The sequence below is a fragment of the Odontesthes bonariensis genome, chromosome 2 (genome assembly GCF_027942865.1).
Source record: "Odontesthes bonariensis isolate fOdoBon6 chromosome 2, fOdoBon6.hap1, whole genome shotgun sequence".
In the NCBI taxonomy this organism is placed as follows: Eukaryota; Metazoa; Chordata; class Actinopteri; order Atheriniformes; family Atherinopsidae; genus Odontesthes; species Odontesthes bonariensis.
The window spans coordinates 32,618,816-32,635,818 of record NC_134507.1 but is presented as its reverse complement, the minus strand read 5'-3'; the positions used below and the strand labels follow the sequence as shown (position 1 = coordinate 32,635,818).

Genomic DNA, 17,003 nt, shown 5'->3' with positions numbered 1-17,003 from the left:
CATGGCCAACTGGTATGCGTTCTTGAGGTCACCTCTCAAGTTTTCAACATACTTCTGGTGAGTGACTGCCTCCTCACTGTCAAACACTGCCCGAAAACACACATCTATGGGAAGGCGGGCCTCCCTCCCAAACATTAAAGCTGCAGTCTGCAACTCTTTTTCAAGCATAATGCCTGGAACTGTCCGGGGATTCTGAAAGTAGTACATTAAATACCCCAATACAAAAAAAAAAGAGTTCTCTAGGTCCCCTATATGTCCCGCTAGGTCCCTCCAAAGCCAGCAGGTTTGTTTACAAAATTGCAGACCGGACCGGTAAAAGGTAACCAATCAGGTTTACGAGCTGGGCTCTGCTGCCTGTCAATCACCGATTGTGCACGCGCGATACAAGGTAGGCTCGTCCCCACGCTTATTTATCTGGACTATTGAACTTCATTACGGGCTAGTCTACTTACTGTGTCTTCCATGATCGCAAATGACAGGTGAGTTGATCACGAGTTCTCATGTGTTTTGAAGGGGCGGGACAGGAAGTTGAATAACTTTTTATTTTTCGGTTAAAAAATAAGCATTTCTTGCATTTTGCGACTACGGAGGTCACCGTTTTCAACTTCAAGTGTTCTGATAGATCATGTAAACTCTTAAAATGCCAAAAAGTAGGACTTTACGCATGACAACAACAAATCTTGCAGACTGCAGCTTTAAGAAATAGGGGGAGTAACCAGTGGCATCATTTTGTGTGCAATTGTACGCATTAACAAGAGTGGATATTTGCTGACTCCCCCTTTGTTTCTTTCCAGAATCTAGAGTACCCAACATGGAGAGCAAAGTACGGTTAAACCTCTTAGGCTGAGGGTCTCCCTGAGGATGGTAAGGGGTCGTTCTAGACTTCCGTATACCCAACACTTTGAGCATCTCTTTGATTAGTCGGCTTTCAAAATCCCTCCCCTGATCGGAATGGAGCCGAGCAGGCAACCCACAGTTGACAAAAAAACTTCTCAACCAGTACTTTTGCAACCGTAGGGGCCTTCTGATCCCGAGTGGGATAGGCTTGGGCGTATCTTGTGAAGTGGTCTGTCACTACTAAAACATTCGTGACTCCGCGGGAATCTGGCTCTATTGATAAAAAGTCCATGCAAACCAGCTCGAGTGGTCCACTACTGGTAAGCTGGTTTAATGGAGCGGCACGTCCAGGGAGAGTCTTCCTAACTACACATCTGCCACAGTTCTTTATGTAGTTGGCTATGTCATTTGCCATCTTGGGCCAGAAGAATCTCTCCCTCATCAGTTCAATGACACGTTCAATGCCCAAGTGCCCTCCCTCATCATGTAGTGACTGTAGGGCAGGGACTCTCAACTGCTTGGGTAGCACGAACTGGGAAATCTGTTTCCCTAATTTCCTGACAGTGTTTCGATATAGCATTTCCCTTCTTGATAATAAGACGTGGCCACTCCCTTTGTAGGGCACTGAGTTCTGGGGAATCTCGTGGGGAGGCAATTGGTCTACCAGCTAGTAGGGCTTGTTTCATTTTACTAATGGTGTTATCGGCATCCTGTGCCACACGCAGCTCACCTAAACTAAAAGGCTCCAAATTCCCTTCGCTGACTTGTATGGAGTGAAAGTACGCCTGCGGGACGCACTGGAGTGGGGCACCCAACTGATCAATGCATCTGGTTGCAGGGTCACTGAGCACAGGGGTGTGAATGGGCTCACAGATGGCTTTGACCCCAGCAGGGGTAATACACCCGACCTGCTCAACTACATTTCGGGACAAAAGGTCAGCGTCTACATTTTTGCGCCCTGGTCTGTATTTTATGCAGAAATCATACACAGACAAGGGCGCCAACCACCTATGGCCACAGGAATTCAGCTTAGCACTAGTCAGGACGTAGGTTAATGGATTATTGTCTGTGCGTACAGTAAAGCGAAGGCCATAAAGGTAGTCATGAAATTTATCCACTACGGCCCATTTTAGGGCTAGAAATTCAAGTTGATGAACTGGGTAGTTGCGTTCTGAAACACTGAGCTTTCTGCTTGCAAATGCTACCGGTCGCAGGCCGTCTGGGTATTCTTGGTTGAGCACAGCTCCCAGGCCATCGAAACTGGCATCCACATGCAGTATGTAAGGGTGGGTTGGATCAGCGAATGCTAACACTGGGGCCTGAATCAAGCAAGTCTTCATTTTTTGGAATGACTCGGTACAGGCGGGAGTCCATCGTTCCCCAAATGGCTCAGCCTTGCTCAAGTAGTGTTTTCCCTGTTCGTTTTGTTTTGGTCATCCCCGTCTGGGGGGCTCATAACCTCTTGTTAGGTCAGTCAGGGGGCGCACAATTGCAGAGTAGTTGGCGATAAATCGTCTGTAATAACCACAAAACCCTAAAAATGACTGCAATGACTTCAGGTTTGTGGGTTGTGGCCACTGGGCCACCGCCTTAATCTTGTCTGCGTCTGTGGAGACCCCATCTTCAGATACAATGTGCCCTACATACTTAACACAAGTTCGAAAGAACTGACACTTGTCAATGGATACTTTCAGCCCAAATTCCTCCAGGCGGTCCAAGACTTTAAGCAACCGCTCTTCGTGCTCTTCGATTGTGTGGCTGAACACAATTATGTCATCCAGGTACACTAAGCACCGCAACAAGTGCATATCTCCCACTGCTTTCTCCATCAAACGTTGGAACGTCGCAGGAGCGCTCATGATGCCCTGCGGCATTCGTTTGAATTGATCGAAACCCAGTGGACAGATAAAAGCGGTCTTCTCCATGTCCTCGTCACACATAGGAATTTGGTAATAACCGCTTCTTAAATCCAAAACAGAAAACCACTTGCTCCCAGATAGACAGTCAAGGGCATCATCTATCCTAGGTACTGTGTACTGATCTGGGATAGTGTGTGTGTTTAGGGTTCTGTAATCGATACACATGCAAATTTTGCGACTCTTTTTCCTTGCTACGACAATGGGCGATGCGTACGGGCTGCGTGATTCCTTGATTATTCCGGCGGCCAACAACTCCTGTAGATGTCGCCGTACATCATCAATATCTCCAGGAGCAATGCGTCTGGATCGTTCTCTAAAAGGTCGGGAGTCTGAAAGCCTAATGTGGTGCTCCACATCTTTAGCCAATCCTACATCCCATTCCTCCACAGAGAACACTTTAGTCCTTTCTGCTAACTTCTGAGCTAGTCTGTCCCGCCACTTCTGAGGTAACAGGGAGTCTCCGAAATCAAACAAAGCTGGATCAATGTCATCCTGGACGGATGGGGCCTGTGCAAGACCAGTCACCACGTCGGCTCTATGGATCTGCGCTATGACCGTCCCTTTGGGGATGGATTTTGTTTTCAGGGAGACATTCTTTAGGAGAACTTTACAACGGTCTTTATTCAGGTCAGCTGGTAACAACACACAGGGAGGCAAGGCCACCCCTTGTGGTAAGGCACTTGAGCTATCCACAACCAGTATCCCAGGATTCCCTGCCCCGTCAAGGGTAGCTTTGCCGACAGCTACACAGGATTCCCCTGGCGTCAAAGTAAGTGGCCCTGGGCCCACCCACTTAACCTGCCCCACATGATCTGAAGTAAGACTCTTCAGTGTTTCAGGGTTTGGTGTCGGGAGACCAGCAGTCACTCTCCAGGCCATCGCAGAGTGGTGTCCCGCTGCTCTGCTATTTGTCACCAGTTCATGGTGAAATGCCCTTGCATTAGTACCTATAATCACTGAAACTTGGTCTGGTCCTTGGGGGTCAGGGCATACCAACGCCAGGACTGTCTGGGTAAGGAAACGGCCTTCACCATCTTGGATCTGCATGGAGACTGCCACGTAACCCAGGTAAGGGTAGCTACTGTCACTTAGGCCCCAGATGCATAACCTTGAAATAGGCTGGATGGTGAGATGAGACAAATGCTCACGGTACCTCTTCTCGAAAATAATGGTAACAGTAGACCCGCTATCCATCGATCTTCACAGGGCTCAGAGACGGTTTTCCCACTAATCCGTCAGGAAGGAGGGAGGCTACTGGGGTTTCCACTTGGCTTTTCTTCGCCGGGCAATTTGTATCAGCTGAGTCAGGGTTGTTCTGAGAGGAGTCTTCCCCTTTTTGTTTACGCAAGCTACGAATTAGTCGAGTGATGACTTTACCCAAATCTTCTTCAGCAGTGCACCGAGTGGCTATATGTCCATCCTGCCCACAATGATAGCAGAAATACTCCCCTAATCCACTAGAAGGCTGAGCCATCCTGCTGTTAGCAGACACTGGTTTGGGATAAGTGTCACCCCCACCCTGAGGCTTCCATGCTGGGGATGCACTGTAAGGCACACTGCGGTGGTTCACAGTCATAATCTGCAGTTGTTGCTGAAGGTCAGCTACCTGTCTCTGTAGGGCCCTGACCTCACTGTCGTTGTCCATAGGATTACTGTGTGGGGCTACGGTAGTCTCAGTCTCCCTGCTCGGTGCTGTGTGTCGTGCTTCATTGGCTGTCAATTTAGCAACTACCACTCTGAGCTTGTCCAATTCTGCCCGTAGCTTAGCTACATCAGTGGAACTCAGCGGCTCATCCTCAGTTGTTTTAACTTGCCGTACGGTAGCTTTAGCATTCAGTGTTGTTGACTTCTGTCTCACTGACTGCTGGTCTTCCTCTTCACGTATCTCAGTTAGAAGTTGTAAGAATGAAGGGGGGTTGACTTTGCGTTCACGGAGACGTAGTTGTACTAACACAAGGTCTGACTCAATCGCGCCCCGTAGAAGTTGTTCAATACGCACCTGTCTCTTTGGGTAGCTGTCACCCCACCCCTAAGAACGACCTTAGTTAATGCATGTTCAATGCGACGCAAGAAATCCGACAACCTCTCTCCCTGATTTTGGCGCAGCAATCTGAATGCATAATACAAGTCTTCTCCTGATACAGAAGACCCAAAGGCACGCTCTAAGGCCTCGAGATAATCCTTGGGTGTGGCGTTGGGGTCACTAGACCTAACTGCTTGTGCGATCTCTAATGCAGGGCCTTTTAAGCTCTCAATGATGCGCTTGCGTTTTTCCCCAGTAGAGCACTCACATTCGTCTACCATCAAGTGGGCCTGCATCAACCATGTGTCTATTATTTTGGGACGTTTCCAGAAAAAGCTCGTAGCCTCCGGAAAGCAGTGTTCTCTGGTGCTCCTGCTCGCTGGGTTTTCTCTAGGATGTCCCCTATGGACTTTAAGAACTGCTCTGTGGTGAGAGTTGAGGGCTCAGTTTGAAGCACAGGTGCTGAGGTCACCCTTTCTTCTTCTTCTGACTCGGGCACACTGAGTGTCCAGGGCTCCCCTCCCGTACTAGGTATCACATCAAGAGGAATTGCTTTTATATTCACTACCTGACTGCAAGAACAAAGCACCATCAATCCATTACTTTGAGGATCGAACATCCTTCCCTTCACTTTAACTCGACCAAGACGTTTAAGGGAATTGAGTGTTTCTTCTAATGTGTCCATGCTGACATCAGCTGGAACTTGGCCGACAACTAAGGCATGTTTGAGGTCTAGCCCCTCACGCTTACACCAATTAATTAACACTGACATGTCTACTGATAAGTTATTATGTTAAACTTAGACTACTCCACTCACTTAAACATAAACATAAATAATACACCCACTGCTAAACAAATCCCATCCTTGTCGCCATTTTATGTAGCCCTTCCTATTACCGTTCAGATAAATAAGTGGACAAAAGTGGGTTCGTGCTGAGCTATAGTAAGTATGTGTACCTGGTAATGCAGTTACCCTAAAGTGAGTGGAGTCTGACAAGTTATACAATGAATTTCCAAAAGAAAATATTTATTTAAGCACCATTTATGTAATAGTTCAAACAAAAAATGCACAAATGGGTAATCTCCCACTCTCAACTACTATGTTGCCCCCGTATAAGCTCACAAAATGAAAAAACAATAAATCAAAGGTACTCAATAGTACACTTCAAACTATATGTCACTATATTCACTGCTTTTACCGACCACACCTCTAAACCGTGGCCACACTCTGCATAATTATAAGCCTTTCAGTACCTAAATTTAAGTACCAGCCCCTTCAACTTCAAAAGAGCATGGAAGAGTAGGCTCCTCCTCCTCTAACCCAGCACAACGTTGTCCCTGTAACTCAACATAAACATTGACAAAAAACCTCTCCCCCTTAATCAAAGACAAAACAAAAACAGTTGGCCAATACTTCCCTTAGACTAGGCTACTATTGCAGACAGTAGCCCCACAGTATAAAACCAAATGTTACCCACACTCCCGAAAGTAGAGCGTGAGGCTTACGTCACCCTTCTAGTCACAACACTCATACAAAACTGCACCGGTGCACCAAATAAAAGAAACAAAAAGCCGGCTATGAAAACAACAAACGTTGCAAGCCTGTTAATTCTCTCAAGTTTATTCCCGTCAAAGTCTGCCTTTACTCACGACCCCAGCGAGCTGCGGTGGGTTGTCTGTGGTGTCACACGTCTCCCATGCAAACGTGGAGACACGAAGCGCGAGCCTCCTTCGGTGCCCGGAGGAACCACTGACTTTATCCTGGTCGCCAGTGGTGCTATCCGGGGCGCGTTGATCCCTCGGTGCCCGGAGGAACCACTGACTTTATCCTGGTCGCCAGTGGTGCTATCCGGGGCGCGTTGATCCCTCGGTGCCCGGAGGAACCACTGACTTTATCCTGGTCGCCAGTGGCGCTATCCAGGGCGCGTTGATCCCTCGAAGGTTAACCTGGTGGAACCTCAGACGTCCCTGGTAGTCTGAGGCGCTAACCAAGAAACATTCACTACTTTGTCCTGCTATCAAAATAATCAGCAACAATCGGCGCGCTGGTGTACACTTCTTTTACTTTAGCTAGCTATCATGCACCACTCGATCATGTGCGTTGCCTTATCGCGGTGTCTACACTCGTAGTACTTCACCAATAGTAAAAACAATGTTATAAATCAAATTCAAAAACCCGGATTGAGCTTGCGCCATAAAAAACAAAGTGTCACAATAAATGATAAATGACGACTTAACAGAGGAAACTAATTGTGTAACTCTCAAACACTTCTCCTAGCAAACCTGCCTGGAGCTTCTTCCTCCCGTTCTCTCCCTCTCTTTTTCCCCAATTCCCGCGATACCCTCCTGAACTCGCATATATTTCACAGTTATGTTCAAATTCAATATTTCACATTATATCCTATATAGTGTGTTTTTACCATGTTTTTACAAGTAAAAATAAACAAAAAAAGTAAAAATAAATTATTTATCATAAGTGTAACTATTTATTTATTACTGAGAATAAATTGATATACTGAACTGAAATCACGTGACTCGGGGATACCTCCGGGTTACATAAGAATTTTCCCACTGTGTGTGTGTGTGGCTCTAGAGATGGGGAGAGTGGAAAAACTAAATAAATTTGTGCTCCAAGTTCCTTGGTTGTTGAAACAAGAACTGATCAGAAAGATGAAGAAAAGCCGGAGTGTTTTAATCTGCAAGCTTTTCAGATTCAGGTTAGCTGCTGGCATGGAACTGCAGACAGTTGAATTTGCTGCACCGTCCGGCCGAGTGAGGCACCTGGAAAAGAGGTCTCAACCTCTGAAAGTTCCAACTCATACTTACCTGACAGGGGAGATACGATGATCAAGAAGGTGGCTCACACAGGACGAGGCTCAGCCATTGCACACCGGCTGTACTCACCCTTGCGAATTCCCCAAATATGGGAATTTCGACTGCATAATTTCTGGTAGTGGGGGACTGTGTTCGCGCTCTCCCCTGATTTGACTGTATAACGTGAATATCCCTGGGCAACTCTACCTTGGTTTTTGTCCTGGCGTTGCTGCTTTAACGACACCTTTCCATCTTTTAAACCCATGTTTTGCAAGGTTTGCTGAATGCTGCGGCAGATCTGCACATCTGATATGCAGCTGCGCAGTTGTCAGGTGAGGTCATACAGTGCAGTCACCCCAGGCAGGTGGGCGTTGCCTTAGTGATGGCAACAACGAGATGAGAATACGGCAGCATTTCTGCACTGGAGATATTAAGCCGTGAGGGTTTGCCTCAACTAAGAATTTTCCCAGTGTTCGTTGGGTGTGGCTCTAGAGATGGGGAGAGTGGAAAAACTAAATCAATTTGTGCTCCAAGTTCCTTGGTTGTTGAAACAAGAACTGATCAGAAAGATGAAGAAAAGCCGGACTTTTTTAATCTGCAAGCTTTTCAGATTCAGGTTAGCTGCTGGCATGGCACTGCAGACAGTTGAATTTGCTGCACCGTCCGGCCGAGTGAGGCACCTGGAAAAGAGGTGTCAGCCTCTGACAGTTCCGACTCATACTTACCTGGCAGGGGAGATACCATGATCAAGAAGGTAGTTCACCCAGGACGAGGCTCAGCCATTGCACACCGGCTGTGCTGACCCTTGCAAATTCCCCAAATGTGGGAATCTCGACTGCATAATTTCTGGTAGTGGGGGACTGCGTTCGCGCTCTCCCCTGATTTGACTGTATAACGTAAATATCCCTGGGCAACTCTAGCTTGGTTTTTGTCCTGGCGTTGCTGCTTTAAGGACACCTTTCCATCTTTAAAACCCATGTTTTGCAAGGTTTGCAGAATGCTGCACAGCTGATATGCAGCTGCGCAGTTGTCAGGTGAGGTCATACAGTGCAGTCACCCCAGGCAGGTGGGCGTTGCCTTAGTGATGGCAACAACGAGATGAGAATACGGCAGCATTTCTGCACTGGAGATATTAAGCCGTGAGGGTTTGCCTCAACTAAGAATTTTCCCAGTGTTCGTTGGGTGTGGCTCTAGAGATGGGGAGAGTGGAAAAACTAAATCAATTTGTGCTCCAAGTTCCTTGGTTGTTGAAACAAGAACTGATCAGAAAGATGAAGAAAAGCCGGACTGTTTTAATCTGCAAGCTTTTCAGATTCAGGTTAGCTGCTGGCATGGCACTGCAGACAGTTGAATTTGCTGCACCGTCCGGCCGAGTGAGGCACCTGGAAAAGAGGTGTCAGCCTCTGACAGTTCCAACTCATACTTACCTGGCAGGGAAGATACCATGATCAAGAAGGTGGTTCACCCAGGACGAGGCTCAGCCATTGCACACCGGCTGTGCTGACCCTTGCGAATGGCCCTCAGCGCGTATAAAGTGCAAAATCAGATGTAGACTGTAGGACAAATAAGGCATATTATTGGGTAAAAGATTTGTCAATCAAATCCATGGAGAGGGAGGGATGGGAAATCATGGGCATACTGTACTATTGGTCAATTAGCTGTCAAAAGCTGCCAGGCCATGTGGTGAAGTGTTGTGGCAGGGTGAATCTAGGGAAATGTACAAAATACGACTTAAATGATCGTTTTATACAAGTGTTTTGTCTAATTGGGAGTGTTGGACATTGAATCATGTTTTAATGCTTGCATTGTTGTCTATTGATCACTTCATTTGAGTGATTTATTTATTTTCACCCACCAGCTGGTACTTGGTATTGTATGAAAAAAAGAAAAAGGTGGTTAAAAAAAGACATGAGACTAATTGGTGTGGCTATTTTTAGAAACATGTGGATGTGAACAAAAACTCTAAAGCTCTTATTTTTGTCTTTCCATAGGTCGACCCGCTGGTTTGAGGCCTACATGGTGATGGAGACTTTGATTATGGGCGAAATGACACACTGTTACCTCTGCAACATTGGCTATTAAGTCAACAAACTTTTTTTATTTCTTCACAGTTGTATGCTGTTCATGTGTTTATTATTACAGATGATGGTATATCATGAATGATTATAATTACTGGTAGGTTACATTATAATGAATAGATTGAAGGAGAACATTGAAAGTGTTGACTTGGAATAAGAAATGACACAACACACTGCTACTGCGATTCAAGGCACTTTAAGGGCTGAAGTGCATTTATTCAAGTACATTCTCATTTAGTAAACAAAGTTAAGACATGTATAGTGCACATTTTTCATGACAAGACATTTGAAATTAAGTGTGTGAGAGAGAGAGAGAGACTGACTGACTGACTAGGAGCAGTGGGCAGACAGGAGAGAGAGCCATGTGCAACAGCAGATATGGGAACAAACAAGAAATCAAGTGTAAGTGAACAATAAAAATGAGAACTATATACATGTACATGTAGGAGTGCAATCAGGAAACTATATACACAAACAACAACATAAAGGGACATGAAAGATAAGAGATAAAAAAAGTTCAGACAAGTCAAGATCAGTCACTGGGCCTCAGTATCAGTCATTTACCAGCCGTTGATGTCACAGATGGGCCTCACCGTGTTGCCGTAGCCACAGCGGTACAGGAAAGCCTTCGGGTTGTCCTTGGCAGGGCAGCCGGGCTCGGTGCAGCGGACGCTGTAGCGCCACACACCAACTGGCCTCCAGAAGAAGACGCGGTGTCGGAAGAAACTGTCTGCCACGGGGACCGTGCTGCCATCCACCACCCCGGGCATCTCGGGAGGGTGGAACCACATCTGTTACCTCTGCAACGTTGTCTATTAAGTCAATAAACTTTTTTTATTTCTTCAGTTGTATGCTGTTCATGTGTTTATTATTACAGATGATGGTATATCATGAATGATTATAATTACTGGTAGGTTACATTATAATGAATAGATTCAAGGAGAACATTGAAAGTGTTGACTTGGAATAAGAAATGACACAACACACTGCCACTGCGATTCAAGGCACTTTAAGGGCTGAAGTGCATTTATTCAAGTGCATTCTCATTTAGTAAACAAGGTAAGACATGTATAGTGCACATTTTTCATGACAAGACATTTTAAATTAAGTGTGTGAGAGAGAGAGAGAGACTGACTGACTGACTGACTGACTAGGAGCAGTGGGCAGACAGGAGAGAGAGCCATGTGCAACAGTAGATATGGGAACAAACAAGAAATCAAGTGTAAGTGAACAATAAAAATGAGAACTATGTGCATGTAGGAGTGCAATCAGGAAACTATATACACAAACAACAACATAGGGACATCAAAGATAAGAGAAAAAAAAAGTTCAGACAAGTCAAGATCAGTCACTGGGCCTCAGTATCAGTCATTTACCAGCCGTTGATGTCACAGATGGGCCTCACCGTGTTGCCGTAGCCACAGCGGTACAGGAAAGCCTTCGGGTTGTCCTTGGCAGGGCAGCCGGGCTCGGTGCAGCGGACGCTGTAGCGCCACACATCAACTGGCCTCCAGAAGAAGACGCGGTGTCGGAAGAAACTGTCTGCCACGGGGACCGTGCTACCATCCACCACACCGAGCATGTCGGGAAAGTGGAACCACATCTTTTCACTCTTCAGGACCTTCCTCCACCTCTTCCTGCCGTACATGTCAGAGAAGGGCCGCGGCTTCAGAACGAGCCCCCTCTCCTCATCCTCCTTCAGCCACTTAATGTCTTGCTCGGGCAGCCCGCTGTCCTCAGCCTCCCAGGATTTGTGCCATCCTTCAAACAGGATGGCGTCTTCACCACCAACTGCCTCCTGTGACTGGCTCTCTGTAAATACAAAAAAACCCAAAACACATTGAATATAGTATATCCACACTGTGGAATGAGGCTTTTCATTACAGCAGCCCACTGGATGTGACATGCATGATCTGTGTGCTATTAGCCAGTAAACTAATACAACTTGTGTTAAATGAATATGTACCTTGTGTTTCGTAGGTGGACAGAGCCTCCACAAGCAGAGCGTCGTCTTCCCAGCTGGGGTCTGCTGAGCTGGCAGTGGTGGCTGATGGACGGGGCGCAAAGAAGGAGGGTACCGGTGAAGAGGTAGGCACAGCTGCACGGGGTGCTGGGGCAGCCGACTTGGAGGAGGCCTTCTTCTTCGGCTTTGCGGTGGTGGTGGGGGATGCTGCTGCTGCTGCTGGTGCTGAAGGGGGCTTTGTGGTGGAGGTAGGTGTGGCTGATGGACGAGCCTTGCTGGTGATGGAGGGAGGTGCAGGAGGAGGAGGTGATGGAGGGGCCTTGCTGGTGGTGGGTGGTGCTGCTGCTGCTGCTGCTGCTGCAGATGCTGCTGGGGGCTTGCTGGAGGAAGCAGACGCGGTGGAAGGAGTGGCTACACCCTGCTGAGGTATTAGGAGGAACATTACATTTCAGTTGTGCTGAATACATTTGTTATGTTATTCCTTTATACACATGTTCACCTGCACACATACCTCCTTGTCCAGAATGTACTTTCTGAACCTCTTCAGGGCCTTTGAATTGATGTCATCCTCCTTCATGATGAGCCACTGTGTCACCGACGTGTAGGCTTCCTGCGCCCTCTTCCTCTCAGCGTCGCTGCCAGCCTGAGGATCCGCCAGGAGCCTCTTGTGCAGGCTGTACCACTGCCACATCTCCAGGTAGGTGAACGACTTGAACCTCCCCTGTCCATAGATGGCCCGGTCCACATTCACCTCCAGGTGGCACGAGACGGTGGTGAAGAGGTGCGCGTACTTGACCAGCTGCTCCTTCAGCCACTCGTCGTTGATGGTCTTCCTCTTCTCAGGGTGCCTCATCTCCTTCATGTGGCGGTCAACGATGCTGAAATGGCATAGTAATGTAACATAGTGATACAGTACTATTAAGTTATAACACTATTCACATGGCCATCACTTACTATTTGCAGTAGCCGACATCATTCTCGACCAGCCACTTGAAGCTCTTGCTGGTGTACTTGCCAAAGGTCATCACCAGCTGCCCCAGGACTTGCGCCTCAGTTGGAGAGGGTGTGACGGTCTGGCATTTCTTCAAAGCTGTAGACAGATAAATAAGGGGGAACAAAATTAAAGTAATAATGCCTAGACAGTAGTGCAGTTGTAAGCACAGGGTTGTGCATGCACTCTTCTCACCTTCTTTGTAAGCCTTGTCTGAGTCTCTCAGCCTACTGTCCACTGTCTCACGGTCCCGTGCATGTGCCTTAAGGAAGTCCTTGGCCTCCTTGGTCATCCCAAGCACACACTGCTGCCTGTCCTTGGGGAAGCTTGTGTCCAGGATGGACAGCACAGGCATCAGAGGATCCATTTGCTTCACACACACACACACACACACACACACACACAGCCTGCCTGTATAGTATAACCAGTTGTTTAGTTTACAAGTTATAGAGGGGAAAAAAGCACAGAGGCTGACACGATTGCATTACTGTAGTTATAAATCTGTATAACTATAGGATATTAATAGTAAATTGTTACATGTAGTAATGGCATGAGACTAGTATAAAAGCTTTGTATTAGAATAGGATGCATATTATTCAGAAATCTGTGTCATACAATACCAACTGAGGTAAAATTACTGAACACTGAACATTCTAAATACTGTTATAACAGATTAACACAACCAAACAGTACAAAAGCCCTCATAATTGTGACAATGTAAGCTTTCGTGTCCGTCCGCCCCCATAAAAATACAATGTAGAGCTCTAGCAGCAAAGCAAGCAGCTAACAAGTTGTTTACCTGCAGCCACTGTTTTCAACCACAAGTCACGTAACTTTAACACCGCGGCACTTATAAACAAACGACCGCTATCGGCACATTTTTAAACGGCAGTAGTCAACAAAGTAAATCGTATTTATCTCAACATCCCGTTTGACACCAGCTACAGTAATAACAACAGTTATAGTGTAGCCCGGAGCCTCTGAATCTAGCAAAGTAACATTACCGTCAACGGCGCTTGGCGTCATTTGTATGACAGGTAAATAATGTACACATTATTATCATTAGACTTAGTGAGAAATGACACCCACAGAAAGGATATATTAAAAGCGCTTGAATGATATCTTACCTTAGCTGAAGTTTTCGGTGGCCTATTGAAGTGCGGCAGACTCCCTGCTAAAATCCCACCTATCTCCCACTCCCTCCGATTTTCTGATTGGCCGAGCGGTTTCTGCCGCGGTTGCGAGGCTGGCTGTAGACAGTTGGCAGCGCCCATTGGTCACAAAACGCCCAAGACAATGTGAGTATGTAGACAATATGATTATTTCATTGGACAATAGTCTACACGTCTACATGCGCCTTTGCACTTTACTCGTTCGTACCTCTGCGAATTCCCCAAATGTGGGAATCTCGACTGCATAATTTCTGGTAGTGGGGGACTGCGTTCGCGCTCTCCCCTGATTTGACTGTATAACGTGAATATCCCTGGGCAACTCAACCTTGGTTTTTGTCCTGGCGTTGCTGCTTTAACGACACCTTTCCATCTTTAAAACCCATGTTTTGCAAGGTTTGCTGAATGCTGCGGCAGGTCTGCACAGCTGATATGCAGCTGCGCAGTTGTCAGGTGAGCTCATACAGTGCAGTCACCCCAGGCAGGTGGGCGTTGCCTTAGTGATGGCAACAACGAGATGAGAATACGGCAGCATTTCTGCACTGGAGATATTAAGCCGTGAGGGTTTGCCTCAACTAAGAATTTTCCCAGTGTGGGTGGGTGTGGCTCTAGAGATGGGGAGAGTGGAAAAACTAAATCAATTTGTGCTCCAAGTTCCTTGGTTGTTGAAACAAGAACTGATCAGAAAGATGAAGAAAAGCCGGACTGTTTTAATCTGCAAGCTTTTCAGATTCAGGTTAGCTGCTGGCATGGCACTGCAGACAGTTGAATTTGCTGCACCGTCCGGCCGAGTGAGGCACCTGGAAAAGAGGTGTCAGCCTCTGACAGTTCCAACTCATACTTACCTGGCAGGGGAGATACCATGATCAAGAAGGTGGTTCACCCAGGACGAGGCTCAGCCATTGCACACCGGTTGTACTGACCCTTGCGAATTCCCCAAATGTGGGAATCTCGACTGCATAATTTCTGGTAGTAGGGGACTGCGTTCGCGCTCTCCCCTGATTTGACTGTATAACGTGAATATCCCTGGGCAACTCTACCTTGGTTTTTGTCCTGGCGTTGCTGCTTTAACGACACCTTTCCATCTTTAAAACCCATGTTTTGCAAGGTTTGCTGAATGCTGCGGCAGGTCTGCACAGCTGATATGCAGCTGCGCAGTTGTCAGGTGAGCTCATACAGTGCAGTCACCCCAGGCAGGTGGGCGTTGCCTTAGTGATGGCAACAACGAGATGAGAATACGGCAGCATTTCTGCACTGGAGATATTAAGCCGTGAGGGTTTGCCTCAACTAAGAATTTTCCCAGTGTGGGTGGGTGTGGCTCTAGAGATGGGGAGAGTGGAAAAACTAAATCAATTTGTGCTCCAAGTTCCTTGGTTGTTGAAACAAGAACTGATCAGAAAGATGAAGAAAAGCCGGACTGTTTTAATCTGCAAGCTTTTCAGATTCAGGTTAGCTGCTGGCATGGCACTGCAGACAGTTGAATTTGCTGCACCGTCCGGCCGAGTGAGGCACCTGGAAAAGAGGTGTCAGCCTCTGACAGTTCCAACTCATACTTACCTGGCAGGGGAGATACCATGATCAAGAAGGTGGTTCACCCTGGACGAGGCTCAGCCATTGCACACCGGTTGTACTGACCCTTGCGAATTCCCCAAATGTGGGAATCTCGACTGCATAATTTCTGGTAGTAGGGGACTGCGTTCGCGCTCTCCCCTGATTTGACTGTATAACGTAAATATCCCTGGGCAACTCTACCTTGGTTTTTGTCCTGGCGTTGCTGCTTTAACGACACCTTTCCATCTTTAAAACCCATGTTTTGCAAGGTTTGCTGAATGCTGCGGCAGGTCTGCACAGCTGATATGCAGCTGCGCAGTTGTCAGGTGAGGTCATACAGTGCAGTCACCCCAGGCAGGTGGGCGTTGCCTTAGTGATGGCAACAACGAGATGAGAATACGGCAGCATTTCTGCACTGGAGATATTAAGCCGTGAGGGTTTGCCTCAACTAAGAATTTTCCCAGTGTGGGTTGGGTGTGGCTCTAGAGATGGGGAGAGTGGAAAAACTAAATCAATTTGTGCTCCAAGTTCCTTGGTTGTTGAAACAAGAACTGATCAGAAAGATGAAGAAAAGCCGGACTGTTTTAATCTGCAAGCTTTTCAGATTCAGGTTAGCTGCTGGCATGGCACTGCAGACAGTTGAATTTGCTGCACCGTCCGGCCGAGTGAGGCACCTGGAAAAGAGGTGTCAGCCTCTGACAGTTCCAACTCATACTTACCTGGCAGGGGAGATACCATGATCAAGAAGGTGGTTCACCCAGGACGAGGCTCAGCCATTGCACATCGGCTGTGCTGACCCTTGCGAATTCCCCAAATGTGGGAATCTCGACTGCATAATTTCTGGTAGTGGGGGACTGCGTTCGCGCTCTCCCCTGATTTGACTGTATAACGTGAATATCCCTGGGCAACTCTACCTTGGTTTTTGGTCCTGGCGTTGCGGCTTTAAGGACACCTTTCCATCTTTAAAACCCATGTTTTGCAACGTTTGCTGAATGCTGCGGCAGGTCTGCACAGCTGATATGCAGCTGCGCAGTTGTCAGGTGAGGTCATACAGTGCAGTCACCCCAGGCAGGTGGGCGTTGCCTTAGTGATGGCAACAACGAGATGTGAATACGGCAGCTCTGAGTGCTCATTAAGATCAGAAAAGTGCTGTACAGGAACAGTCCATTTCTACTTTCTGATAAGGTTCTGTGTGGGCGTGGCCTAAAGCCCATCTCTATCTGACACCACTGTCTCTTAGAGTTCCTCAAACATTTCCTGCTGTCGACTTTAGCAGAAAACACCTGAGCTGAAACAAGGTGGGGCGAGCAGTGGTAAAGCCCTGCTGCCCCCCCACAGACCACTCACACCGTTTATTCTTTACACGCTCAGCTGCAGGAGTTTGGATCAAACTGAGCATTTATTTTGCATTCTTTTCACTTAGTTTCTGTCCGCTCTGAGTTGTGTAAAGTTCCTCCTGAAGCAGCTCATCATCATGTGTTTTCCATCCGACCTCAGCCTGAGCTGTTTTAATGTCCCCTCCACTATCAGAAGTTCTCCACAGAGCAGGAACAGTTAAAGGATTTCAGCTGAAGCAGAAAAACACAGCTTCTCTACTTACAGAGCAGCTGCTGAACACTTGTTTCCAGTGTTGTGTCTCTCACTCATTTGGCCAGTTT

At 47.1% G+C, this 17,003-nt stretch overlaps 5 non-coding genes and 1 pseudogene across 5 annotated transcripts; all 6 read left to right on the top strand.

The window, feature by feature from the left end:
• Positions 1-7,597: 7,597 nt before the first annotated feature.
• On the top strand, positions 7,598-7,761 carry LOC142366509 (U1 spliceosomal RNA). The gene has a single exon (XR_012766839.1). It is a non-coding gene; the product is annotated as a U1 spliceosomal RNA (small nuclear RNA).
• A 549-nt stretch (positions 7,762-8,310) lies between these two features.
• LOC142366238 (U1 spliceosomal RNA) lies at positions 8,311-8,474 on the top strand. Its single transcript, XR_012766759.1, has one exon. It is a non-coding gene; the product is annotated as a U1 spliceosomal RNA (small nuclear RNA).
• Positions 8,475-9,012: 538 nt separating this feature from the next.
• On the top strand, positions 9,013-9,137 carry LOC142366629 (U1 spliceosomal RNA; annotated as a pseudogene).
• Positions 9,138-14,631: 5,494 nt separating this feature from the next.
• On the top strand, positions 14,632-14,795 carry LOC142402564 (U1 spliceosomal RNA). The gene has a single exon (XR_012773393.1). It is a non-coding gene; the product is annotated as a U1 spliceosomal RNA (small nuclear RNA).
• A 548-nt stretch (positions 14,796-15,343) lies between these two features.
• Positions 15,344-15,507, top strand: LOC142365996 (U1 spliceosomal RNA). Its single transcript, XR_012766692.1, has one exon. It is a non-coding gene; the product is annotated as a U1 spliceosomal RNA (small nuclear RNA).
• A 549-nt stretch (positions 15,508-16,056) lies between these two features.
• LOC142401791 (U1 spliceosomal RNA) lies at positions 16,057-16,220 on the top strand. Its single transcript, XR_012773206.1, has one exon. It is a non-coding gene; the product is annotated as a U1 spliceosomal RNA (small nuclear RNA).
• The last annotated feature ends 783 nt before the right edge of the window (positions 16,221-17,003 follow it).